Source organism: Crocodylus porosus, unplaced genomic scaffold (genome assembly GCF_001723895.1).
Source record: "Crocodylus porosus isolate Cpor-Errol unplaced genomic scaffold, CroPor_comp1, whole genome shotgun sequence".
Lineage (NCBI taxonomy): Eukaryota > Metazoa > Chordata > Crocodylia > Crocodylidae > Crocodylus > Crocodylus porosus.
The window spans coordinates 1,254,538-1,267,313 of NW_017728942.1; the positions used below are offsets into that span (position 1 = coordinate 1,254,538).

Here is a 12,776-nt window from a genome sequence, read left to right on the forward strand (position 1 = left end):
CCTGTCTGACAACCCCGGTAGGGGCATCTCTGTAGATGTGCTTGCTGTACTTAGGCTTACAACCTGTTGTTTTAATTTGTTGCTATTCACTGATTTTGACTTTTATTTGCTCGATAAATGCATCATAAGCTGTAGCATGTGATTTCCTTGTCCATATAGGCCCTTCCCCATTAAATACGGGACCAAACACCAGTGCTTGATAAACATGCAGAGTGGGTTGGATTGTATCTGAGAAGCTTGGGCTCTTTGGCATTTGTTAAAAGTTACCAAAGATTTTTCCTGTCAGGAATCATGTCACCCAGAACAAGAGAATTTAATGTATTTAACAACTCACTGAGCATCCACTGATCCAGAGCAAAAGGAATGACATGCGTTAGCACTTGACATGCACATCCAGGCAGAAGCTTTTCCTTTTCTTTGTGGTTTCTCATTTATATATCTGAATAGCAGCATGTGGAAGGAAAGGATCTTCAAAGATCATGAAGGAATTTGTTGTTAGAAAACTTTGTTTTGACTTGAAGTTAAAAATTTAACTGGGCACAAAATGATATTCCCAACCTGTGAACATTTACAAGATTTCAGAAGATTTTTGTAGAGATCTTTCTGAATCTTCGGCGAGAATTATTCATCTCAGAATAGCCAATAATGCAGTGTTCAGGGCACTCCCCCAGGATAAATGTGAGAGATCCAAATTCAAGTCTTGCTCTAAATCAGTGACAGTGAGGATATGCACCCAGGTTTCAGAAATACCAGGCAAGTGCCCTAGCCACCAGGCAGGGATCTCTTCCCCTTCCCCACTTTTGTGGTTTTGATCAGAAACTTTACCCTCCATATGAGACATCTTCCAGGTGAAAGTCATGTTGAAATTCATAAGTTTCCATGAAATAGCTCAGGTTTAATAACTTAATATTGCCTGGCATAGATAGTTTGTCAAAAAACTGTGATGTGCTTTATTAAAAATATGTAAAATTTGGCTAGGAAGCCCATTCTTACAAACTTCTAAATTGATTTTTCAGGCTCAAGAGGTTTGGATAATCTGAAGACACAACCAAATAATTACATTATTCAAGCCACTGAATGCAAGAAACCCATGATTTTGGGAAATTTATGTCTACCAAGGTGAGAAATATTTCCATTTATTCTACAGGATTTATTATACCTTCATTTTACAACTCTCATTAGCCTCCATTTGATGTGAATCATGGTCCAGTTTCAAAGCAAAACTATCTATCTTAAACCATATAAAGTGCATAGCCCAAGCAGGATAAAACAAACGTAATTTATTGTACTAATTAAAAATAGTTACAATACTACATTTCCCTTCTAAATTTTAAACAGAGCTTTTTCATCTTTTAAAATTCTTTTTTGCATAAATTTGGGATGTAATTTTCAGCTTATAAATGTGCGAAGTAGAAACATGGCTTAGAATTGGATATAAAGGATTCAGAGGCGCTACACATCTTCTTTCGCTTTCTCAGTCCGTTCCTTTTCCAGTCTGTTGTTGCTATTGGAGCGACTGACCTGTTCTCCTGAGAAAAGGCTGTCATATCGCATAGGTGATTTGCGGCATGTAAGCAGTTCTAGGTTAATAGTCACTTTATGCACGATGATCTTTATGATGATCACTTTTTTCTTTATGCATTCTGTATTTAGCTTACAGCTACAAAACAAGCAAGAACAAAAATGCCCAATTCCTGTATGTCTCTCTTTGTTGTGTAACAGGCCATACTGGCTCTGACAATAAAATGCTTAATAAGTATATAGGACATTTAGAAGTGTAAAAGTGCAGCAGCATTTTGCAAAGAAAGCATCGTATTGTCAGATCACACAGCAGCATGGTGATCATCACATTCCTTTTACCTATGTCTTACATTTGAAGCCAAGATTATTTTGTCAGTGATAAAAAGAAATTATACCTTGCTTTTTGTGTACCTTTTCCTAATACTGAGAAGAAGTTGCTTGATCCAGTCTAGGCTTGGAGAAGAGAATTCAGGTGAAAGGCAGAGTCAGTGAGACTGTAAACTCATGAAATAAAATCTTGCAAGTACCTCAAAGGGTTTCAGCCCAGGATATCAAAAAAAACCTGTAGGTTCAGCTGACTTCATGAGACTTTTCACTACTTGGAATGGCAGAAATCTAACAAAATTTGGCAGTTTACTGTGGATTTTTATTAAGAGCCAAAGTCCCCCAATAGAGGTAATTGTCACAAAATTCTGGTCACATCTGAATTAAACCTCAAAAATAGATTGCCTTTGCTTTTCATCTCGTAGGGGAATTTTTTTGGCTGTACATACTTATGTTGAATTGTTTGGAGGGAGTGCACACTTCTCATCAGAAAAATATTTGGATCTCAGCAAACAGTGTAGAACATTTTTCCATATTCTGAATCATTTGCCATTCACATACCATGCGATCTAAACATTGCTTTTCATTTGCACACTTACACAATATCTCTCCAGATACCTGTGTCTCTTTGTCCTGCTTGATGATCAACAACCAACAGTCAAGCTTGATTCTAAAAAAATAAGTGAGGGTTGCTATCTGATCTACATCGTCCCTATGTTTCATTAGGGATAGAGCATGCTTTCTTGTTCTGTGCTGAGTGAAGTTGATTTGTATTTAAGAAGAAATTTCAAAAGCCTTTTTTATATAGTTCCTTTTTCATGGATTATTTTTAATGCTCATTTTGCTCATCCCATTAAAGCCATTATATTTGTGTGGCTATTATACCCCTGCATGCTCCACAATATGTGTTTTTTTTCCTCCTACCTTTTTAAAAATAGACATCTTCAGTCCTCTTCAGCATCACGATTGGTTGCTGTGGAGATGATTGTGATGTTGCCAATGGCGACTGTGACTTCACTGACAGACTCCAAAGAGGGCCAAAACACAGGGAGAGTGGCTGTGGTTCTTACTCTGGTCTCCAGTTCTTTCTAGCACGATTTGCACATTCTGCCGCTTTCCCCATGCTTTCAATGGAAATGATCACCAGTTGCCCATCTTTTCCCATAATCTTTTAGCATATTTAAATTTTCAGGTAAGCCCTGTCTACAGAAAGAGGCAGAGTACTGCTCTTGGCTTCTGATTTCCACATGCAACTTCTATGGTCCAAAACAATCTCATGCAGTGTGAGAAGCCTTCTTATAGAGGGTTTGCAAAGGTCACATTTTCACCTAAATATTTCTTATTTTCAGGCTCAGTGTGTAGAGACTTTTCCTATCAATCTAAACTGCTGCTACAGGGCAATGCACTTTTATTCCCCAAATCCTATCAGATCCTAATGCATTTTGTTGCCCACCTCACAGCTATTCTTCAACTGTATGTCTTCTCATATACCTGAAGAATAAGCTTGGTAGCACAAATGAGTCTTGCAGTGTGACCTGAAGGGATTTAGCATTTGATGAACACAGCTGGAAAATGATAGTTAAGGGTCTTACTCTAAAATAAGCTGTATCCAGCCTCCTCACTCCTTAACAAAAAGAAATGTCAACACACATGCTTCAGCTGTCTTGAATCCCTTTTTAAAATACTGGTCATTATTATGTGCCCAAAGCCCAGAGTAGAACCACTGTATGCTGAATTATTTATCATCATTAGACACAGAAGACACACAGAAAGGCTGTCATGGTCCCTAGGGTAGATCATCTTTCAGTCATGTAAGTGCATTCCTTTTAAGTGACAGACCTGTGCCTCCACTAATCTTTGAGATGGGATCCCATAATCCAACCAGTGACAAGGCTGGACTCCTTTGATAACCGACCTTGATATCTAGCATGCCGGGTGGGCTTTGTGAGCCTCTGCAAAGTAATAGCATGCAATAAACTGACAGCAATTTCTTCAAAATGAAGTATGATTTTGCCAAAATATGGGCAGCACTGATTGAAATGGGTTCAGAACAATAAGAGACCTTCACACAAACTGTGGCATAATGGTATGGCATTCCCTTCAAGCCATGAGGTTGATAGGATATATCTAGGTGCTTACTATTCTCTTGGGGTGTCAGATCTTGATTTGACAGTATGCCGTAGTTGATGGATTCCCCCTTCTCTTTCTGTGGGGTGTCTGTATTAACTGATTAGTATCTTTCGATCACCAGAATTTAAGAGTAGGACAACAGCTATGCCATTAAAGCCTTATTTATATTTTGAGGCTCCTGCCATCCCAGCTTTGCGGGCATAGCTATGGTGGCTGAACCTTTCAGTGGCCATATGGCAGCAGGTGGGTTTTCCTGTTGGCTTTGCCACCCCAAAAAAGAATAGAAATGAAGCTGGCAACAGCCTTCCTCTGTTGGTTTGGCTGCATCCAGACTGGTGTGGAGGTGTGGGTGCAGTTGGGCTGCCAATAGAACTACTTTGGCTAGGAGCGGCAATCTTTTCACACCCCATGTTCCTAGCTAATATATCTATGTCAATAAAATTCTGTAATAAAGGGTAACACTGGGGCTGAGGAGTTGCCTTTTCACAGCTATTAGCCTTGTGAGAGAGTGGCATATTGCTTTTCCTACTTGGTTCCCTTTAATGGCACTCTTTGGTGGGTATCTATGGAATTAGGTCTAATGAAACATGCCAAGTTGTGTACAGTGTTCATAAAAATAATATTTCCCAGTTAATTAGAGTAGAGTTCCAAGATAGAAATAATGGGGCTGGGTGGAGGCCAGTGTGACAGGCATCAATGCCTACACTGGTCATGTTGAGCTCTTGCCAGAAATGTCACGCAGTTCCCCTGGGTTGTGTTACAGAACCATGGCTGCCTGTGCACTAGTGTTGCTATCAAAACTGGGCTGCTTTAGTGTTAAGGGAAGGCCATGAGCACATGGAATTGGCATAGGTAGTCTGTGGGTGGACCCTGCAGCCTTTTCTACTGCAAGAAGCCAGAGGAGGAAACGCAGCCCCCTGACTGAAAGGTTGCAGAGATCTCTGTGAGGAAAGGCATGTGGTGACCTCCCCATTTTTAACTTTCTCCTCTGGATTTTTCTCAGGATAGGTAAACTGAACCCTTAAAATATACACATCAGTGATTCTGTAATGTAGATGCCATGGTCAATATCCAATGTTCTCTGGAAGAAAAATCAAACTCTAGTGTCTAACTTAAACCCTATATGAATATTAGTAACGTTTTTGGTTACAGGAGGTTTTGTATGAAACTCCCGAACTGAATAAGCAAGTGAGTTATACTTCCCATTGGGGAAAGTTAGCACTCTAGAAATACAGCAGTATTTCTTTCTGGCAAACTGAGAACTCGCATCACAAACTGCTTGTGCTGGGATGGTAATTGCATGTCAGTTGATTTTAGCAGAACTATGAATCAGCTGAAGCACATTCTTAATAAAGAAGTAGTCAAACATAATCAGAAATATATTTTACAGACTTCTCTGTTCCAGATTGCAATGATTACATGCAGTAAATGATGCCCACTGTCTCTTGGACTCAATTCTTCCCCCCCCCCCCTTTCTTATTTTTTTTTTGGAGCACTAAGAGAAAAGAATTAAATATTTAGAGCAATTGAACTTGGCATGAAATGGAACATAATGTAAGAACTAATATTGCTCTTTTTTGAGCTCCAGTACTGTCCTATTTCTGACATCCCATCTGAGAGGAGCTTCCTTTCATAGCCACAATGCAATGCCAAAAAAATCAGCACAAACTATTGTTAGTAGTAGTGAAATCAACAAGCTGTGATGTACGCTTTAAATCGGTCATGAAAATGATGCATTAACCTCAAATGTTTATAATAGAAAATTGTATTTTAGCTCTCAAGGAAGATATCAGATAATATTAATAGACAGATAAGTCACTATGGTGATGGGAACTACATAAATAGATATAAATAAATGTGCACATCATGCCTTTCAGATGAGATTTGACAGTAGTATCCTGCCCTGATCCCAAGGTACTGTATGGAAGGATAACATGAGTTACTACTGGTACACTAGCCAAATTCCTTCCTAAAGGCTTGATCCTGAGAACATCTTTGAATTGATTGCTTGTGTCACATCTTCAGTATTTCTTGAGTACAAAATCCATCCAGCAGTTTCATTTGATCTCAGTAGATCCAAGCATATGGTTCTGGTATTGAACAACTTATTCCTTCCAATCTGTTATTTTATCATCCTCCATATATAGATGCTGAGTGTGATCAGGTCATCTCAGTTTAATAGAATTCTCTCCCCCCATGACATTCCTCCTCCGTGAGTTATTGCAATTTTCCAGACAAAGCTGCAAGCTGATACATTTCTGGTTCTTGCTTTTCTCAGTTCCCCTTATTTCTTTGGCTTTGCTTCTAAGGCACAGTGCTACAGTACCTGGGTAGGAGCTCCAGTAGGTGGTAGAGAGTAATACAGACTCATACTAGCCTCAAGGAACATAATGGCAATGAACCTGTTTTTGCAGTTTTTGAAGAGTAGCTTCTCCAGGGGAAGATGTGATGGAGATGGCTACATGTAAAACATGTCAGAGATTTCCTTGGAGACAGTATACCCATTGGAGAAAGGATCATATCTGAGAAAAAGGGTGATTGCCAGAGCACCATAGCTGATACAAATGTCCTGAGAGATCATGGACCACTTGGTGTGTGTTAGAACAGCCCTGACAAGTCTGGGAAGAAGAAGCACTCTTGCCACACCCTGCCCCACCCTGTCCCACCACCCAGTTTTTTAGACAATATTTTCCTTTGGGTTTGGTAGTGTAATTTTCAAGGAAGGCAGACATTTTCTGCCAAAAGTTCTAGTTTGAATTCAATCCCAATTTTCTGTTGGAAATTTTTCAACTATCCCTAAATATCACTTTTCCTGTCTATCTTCAGACTTCTTCCTACCTAGGCCAAGCCTAGCTTGGCTGGAAATGGGACTTTAATTTTGTAAAATGCCTGCTGCCCTTTGAGTACTTTATAAATAACAAACCATAGTGATGCAATGTCTAGTTAATTAGAAAAGCCCTGTTTAGCTCTTACCTCATTGCTCATGTCTTGTATCCATCTTTCAGACATAATACAATGATTAAAAGTTTTTAAGAAGAGTAAATTGTGTTTAACCTCAGAGGACTCTATTGTTGGGAAACTTGGTTTAATTGACTACACTGTTTGGCTCTGATTAACTGGATTAGACAGGGTTTAGGAAGGGGCCCATGGCCTGAATCTGCACAATGCTTTTCAGTGAGTGAAATGGAGAACCAATGCAGGTAAAGAGAACAAAAAGGTTAACTTAATAAAACTGGCATCTCCTGAGCCATTGATTTATTGGTTCATGCCTTCTCTGCTCTGCTCTGATGAAAAGACTAGCTCATTAGCTACTTTTCAATTAAGATTTTTTTCTGAACTTTGCTGTCTTTTTCAGAACTCATTATTTGCTAAATTGCCACGGATATGATTAAAGCGTGAGAAAGGGAGCTGCCGTTTGGAATGAGTAAGTGGGGAAGAGAGCTGGAGCCAGCCTCTTAGGGTGGTACATGTAGGTAGAGTTTAATGGCTGGATTATATGGCTTAAATGTCTCTTTCAATTCCTTTGCAGCCTGTACACAGAAATGGGGGCAGAGAGCTGTTCTCGTAGTGAACATGGTACATCTGTAACAAAGAACTGTTCCTTCTGGGCGAATGGGTTAGCTTGGCTCTTTTGCAGATTTCTAGTGTCAGAGGGTAGCAATGTGTAGGGACCTACAGAATTCATGCTGGAGATGGGATACACTGTGGTTTCTTTAATCTTGCAGGTTTTCCCCCACTAATTGGTGGAGGGGCCCCACTTGCGGCTCACTCCTGAGCAGCAGGGAGGCGAAAACTGCAGTTTTAAATATGGTGCTGTTTTTGCCTCCTGCCGCTGATTGGCCGAGGGGCCCTGGACTGCCCTGTTGTTTGCTGCTGACTGGCAGGGAGGCAAAATGACGCCTTGCTTAAAATCACAGTTTTAGCTTCCCTGCTGATCCATTTTCCTGTTCCAGCAGATGTATTGGCTCCCCTGTGCTGAACAGAGCGCAACTTAGTTAACCTTGATAGAGCACCAAGTGACTGACCACAATGCATTTGCTGTGGGCTTAGGTCCTCTCCATCACTCTGCAGTTGTTCTCTTGGCTTTCCACTGTTTCCCATGAAAATCAACGTAAAGAAAGGATCAAACCTCCAAAAAATGGCTTGTTGATAGCTTTTGGCTTTAAGACCAGTTAAATCCCTACAGAAGACTTCTGTTTTCTCCCATGATGTAAGAAGCTCCAGTGATGGATACTGTAGGAATGAGGATAATAAATGTTAATTTGACCATGCAGTCAGTCCAATAAAAGATATTACCCACAAGAATTCTTGCCTCAGATAATTAACAGATGATTTCAAATGGATGTGTTGGCTTATACACGGATTGAGCACCAGTCCTGTGGGTCAAGATTTATGGACATCCTAGGGAAAAATATTTGTCTTTTCACATAATGCAGTAGTTTTCCTCATTAGAAGTGGGGTTTTTTTCCTCTGTTCAAAGAATTTTTCCAGCATTGTATGCTGCTGCTTTTTTACTTGAGGGCTTTTATCACTGCAGATACCTTTGGCTTTTGGCTAAATAACAGTTGGTATTAACCTTTTTATACCTTTACATCCAGATATTTTTGGATTATGAGCATAGCTTCATTCTCACTCCTTTCTCCCCTAATATATGGCTCCTGTTAGACTTCTATTTACATCTCCTTTCATGCATTGTGAATGAATGCCAGATAGTTCCTATCAGTTCCATTCTGAACTTTAGTGAACCACTCGGTGAACGTGAATTAAGATCTGAATTGACAACATAGCATATCACCATGGATTCAGATTTCTGAATGCTGGGACCTGATTTTCTAAATGCTGTCCATGCAGCTAAGTTGATTATACCCACTAGCTGGACATTAGGCTGTATGTTTGACATTCTGGCCATTGGACAGTACAGGTACCTGACTTTGGGCAATCACAGCAATTGTACGGGTAGATTCATTGCATATCTTCCCCTGTACTTTAGCATATACAGCTGAAGGCAAGTTCAGAAAATCAAACTCCCATTATTTTGAGTTGAGAGGGACCTCTAGTGGGCCCCTTTGTCCATGCTTGGACATGATTACTTTTATTATCCTTAATCCATCCTGAGAGAGGAATGGCACGTCCTGAGGGCTTGTCTTCATGGAAACGTTATATGGGTAAAATTATATCTGTATATTTAAACCACCGTAGTTATACTGGTGTACTTCCTATGTGGATATTCTTGTTTCAGAATAGAAATGGCCTATATGTTTTAGTTTAAATGCCTTCCAAAGAAACATAAGGTAAACCAAAAAAACCCTGTTCTTATCAGAACAGAAGACAGGAGAGAGTGACATCTTAGAGGTGAACTAATAAAAGAATCCATGTGGTGTGCTATGGTGATATAATTTTTAGGGCTGTGTTTCATTTTGACACCATTTCAACTCATTTCCAGCTCGAAACAGCGAAATCGAAATTCAACGAAAGGCTTTGAAACAGCCTCAAAATGAAACGAGGGCAGTCGAAAGGTTTTGAAAGTTTCAAAATATTTTGAGTTTCAAAGCTGGGCTCCCTTGCTGGGAAACCGAAACTAAGGAAAGGTGGGGGAAGGACTGCTCTCATATTGACTATGCAGCTGGCCAGTGACTGCGATCCTTCCCTGAGGTCCCTTCCAATCTCAGTGCTCTGGGGGAGAGATGGAAAAATAGTTGCACCTTTACACACACAGTCACACGTCACAAGTTTTGCTTGTCGGCAGCTTGAGGTGAATTTTCCCAAAAACCCCTGCAGTGAAACTTGGCAGGCTTCATGGCCTCAGCAGGAGCTAGCATGCCTGCAGTTTTCACCCCGCTGTGCCTTAGCACACACAGTGTCACACATGCCACATGTTTTGCTCTGAACAGTTTGAGGTGCATTTTTCCAGAAATCCTTGCACCTATCTCCTTGAAACGTGTCAAGCTTCATGCCCTCAGCAGGGGCTACCATCTTTGCTGTTTTCATCTAAATCTGCCAAGAAATGACAAAGTTATAGGCAGTTTCATGTGTCCCCATTATAGCCTTTGAGTGAAATGTCGAAACAGCATCGCAACAGTGAAACAGTTTTGACGAAACAAAACAGAACAGCACTTTGAAGCTAAACAAAACTCAAAATGAAACGCTATCCTGTCAGAATAGATGTCGACATGAAATGGTGCCATTTCACACAGCCCAAATAACTATCTGTTAAATTCACACCTTAGCCAATACTGGTGGAGCTCTTCTGCGCAGAAAAGCCTTTTAACTGTGGTAATTCCAGAAACTCCATTGTCTCAGTACCCTAGCTTTTTTAAAAACAAGTAACATTGAAACCTTTATTTAGTAATAATGAAACTTTTCTTTCTCTGTTTAATCTTGCATCCATTTTATTTTCTGTCTTAATTAGCATGAACTTATTTTGGTGCCCATTCTCTTTGAAAAGACTCTTTGATAGTTATCATGTCTCCATGCAATCTTTTTATCTCAGCTAGATCGATCCTTTGTAGGTAAATGTACTCAGTTCATTGCTTTCCAAATCCCCATGAGAGCCCTCTTCAGCTCATCATTTTTATTTGTGAATTAAAAAGCACGTATATTTTCACTTGTTCTTACAGTATTCAGATACAGCATTATTTCTAACAAAAAAGATCATTAGTATGCAGTGTTGCTTTGCTGATTGGTACAGCAGCCATTCTTATCTATTAAACTGCTTGCTTTACCTACTTTTGCAGCTTGTACTCAGGGTTTTGTGTTTTTAATGCCAGATAGCAAAATATAGCATCGTGTTTTCAAACCATCAAAAAGACACTAGACTGATGAGAAAATTAGCAGGCATCAGAGTTTCAGAACAACTAGAAGGCCTGGATATACAGTAAGCTGTAGCTAGATGATGTGTCATCACAATGTTGAAAATATATCATTCTTCTGTAAGCCTAGAAATGCTGAAGGTTTAGAGCATAAAACAACCAATCTAGGCTCTGTGGAAAGAGAATATTTTTAACATTATTTGAGTTAAATTATGTTCTTTGTGTGTGTGTTTATCCTGCAAAAAGGGATGAGAAGTGGTTTCTTAATGCAGGCTGCTTAAGTTAGCTGCTTATTGTAGTATACTGATTGTAAGGTTGCTTTCTTTTCTGCCCTCTCAAAGAACCATAAAAGTTGCACTCAGCTTATATGCAAGGGTGACCTATAATCAGAATCCTGCATTCTTGATTTCTGCAGTATTTGCAGTATTGTTGCGCATGCGGTAAAAACAACTCAGGTATCTTTTTCTGTGCAGTTTTTATTTTAGTATTTTTAGTGCATAAACCCTTTGGTTATTTGATCCTCGTGTCAGTTTTTGTAAAGACAAGATGAGTTTACGGTCTTGATCTGGAATTTTCAGCATATACTGGCGGGGTGGGAGGGAGCTGTTTTTCCTAAAATTGAACCTGAAAATTTGGGGTCAGTTTATATGCATGGTTTCCTTATAATCAGAACAATATGGTAGTTAACTTGCCTTAAAATAAAAGCTGCTTTGTCTTCACTGTTAGGTTTTAACTTTGGTGAGGAGCCTGAATTCAATCCCATGTTTCCCCACTGGTTGAGAAAAAAATGGAAATGCCAACACAAATTAAAACTAAGTTCCCTGTTTAAACCTGAGCTGAGCTTGCACCTTTATTTGATCTAATTACCAGCATATCAGTTGCATCAGGATAAATTAGGAGTCGTACATGATTCTAAGGATACATCCATACAGATGTATACACACTTTTTTTTTCAATAGTCTGTAAAAAAGCTGAGAAATACGTTACTGGCATAACTCTGAAGTCACACTGTTGGTGTATGCCTACGCAGCACACTCCATGTGCAGTATAGAGAAACCAAAGCTAACTTTCAACAAGCTAAAGCAGGCACCAGAAATAATCTGAAGCTCTGCATGGGCTGATTTACCTTGCTGAGGAACTCTGTTCTACTGAAGCTGGACTGCTTTTGGCTCATTTAGAGGACATATAAATAGATATACATTGAGTTAGCTGTGTTTAGTGTGGACTTGCACTGATAATTTTACCTCTGACTGTCAAGTGTTTCAGGTTGAGCACTGATATTGCAACTAAAAATGTTGATACCCCATTTATATTTATATTTACTAAACAAATGCCAATTATAGTAATAAGCTTATAAAGACGAGGTGTATGAGAGGTTAGCAAAGGATTATTTGGCCTTGAAGGATGCATTTTGCAGGATGCGGGGCAACACATTTCTTTTGCTTTACATTGTAATAACATTTTGAATGCCTTGTCACTCTCCTGGCTGCTTTCTTTGACCCTGCTGGTTGAGAAACAAAGAAACAATGGAGTATTATAATAGAGAGCAGGCTTCGGTCTTTGTGGCATGGTCGTAGTATAGATAGGAGCGAATGCATTTGACCGTGTGTTCCAAAAAAGGACCCAAAACCTGAAGCCTTTACTCTATTTGTTTCATGGTTTACTTGCTTTTACTTAGGACCTGTTTTGAGTCTCACCACTGATAGGAGAATCCAGTCTTTGGCTTTTGAGTAGATTTAGACAAAATGCCATTCACTTCAAAGGAAGGTCTGTTTGAGGAAGGACCAAATAAAGACCAGGGTTTGGGTCAAGTAGAATTTGCCAGAGTGAGAGTGGAATAAATTGAAATAAAGAAGAACTTACATTACTGCACAGCATGCTGAATGCTTTCTGAGTCAATTTATAATCTATTCACTGGCCCTTTGTTACTAAGAAATGGACCCAGGTGCTTGGCAAACATTTCTAGGTATTTGGGGAAGCATCATTTTATCC

The 12,776-nt window shown here is 39.5% G+C and overlaps 1 long non-coding RNA gene across 2 annotated transcripts in view; it reads left to right on the forward strand.

Annotated features, from left to right (window-relative positions):
- The window catches only part of LOC109318755, a 227,117-nt gene that overhangs the window by 152,768 nt on the left and 61,573 nt on the right, over positions 1–12,776 (forward strand). For both annotated transcript variants that reach the window (XR_002103315.1, XR_002103316.1), the window contains exon 2: positions 1,017–1,119. This is a non-coding gene — a long non-coding RNA (uncharacterized LOC109318755). The remainder of the gene's footprint in view (positions 1–1,016; positions 1,120–12,776) is intronic.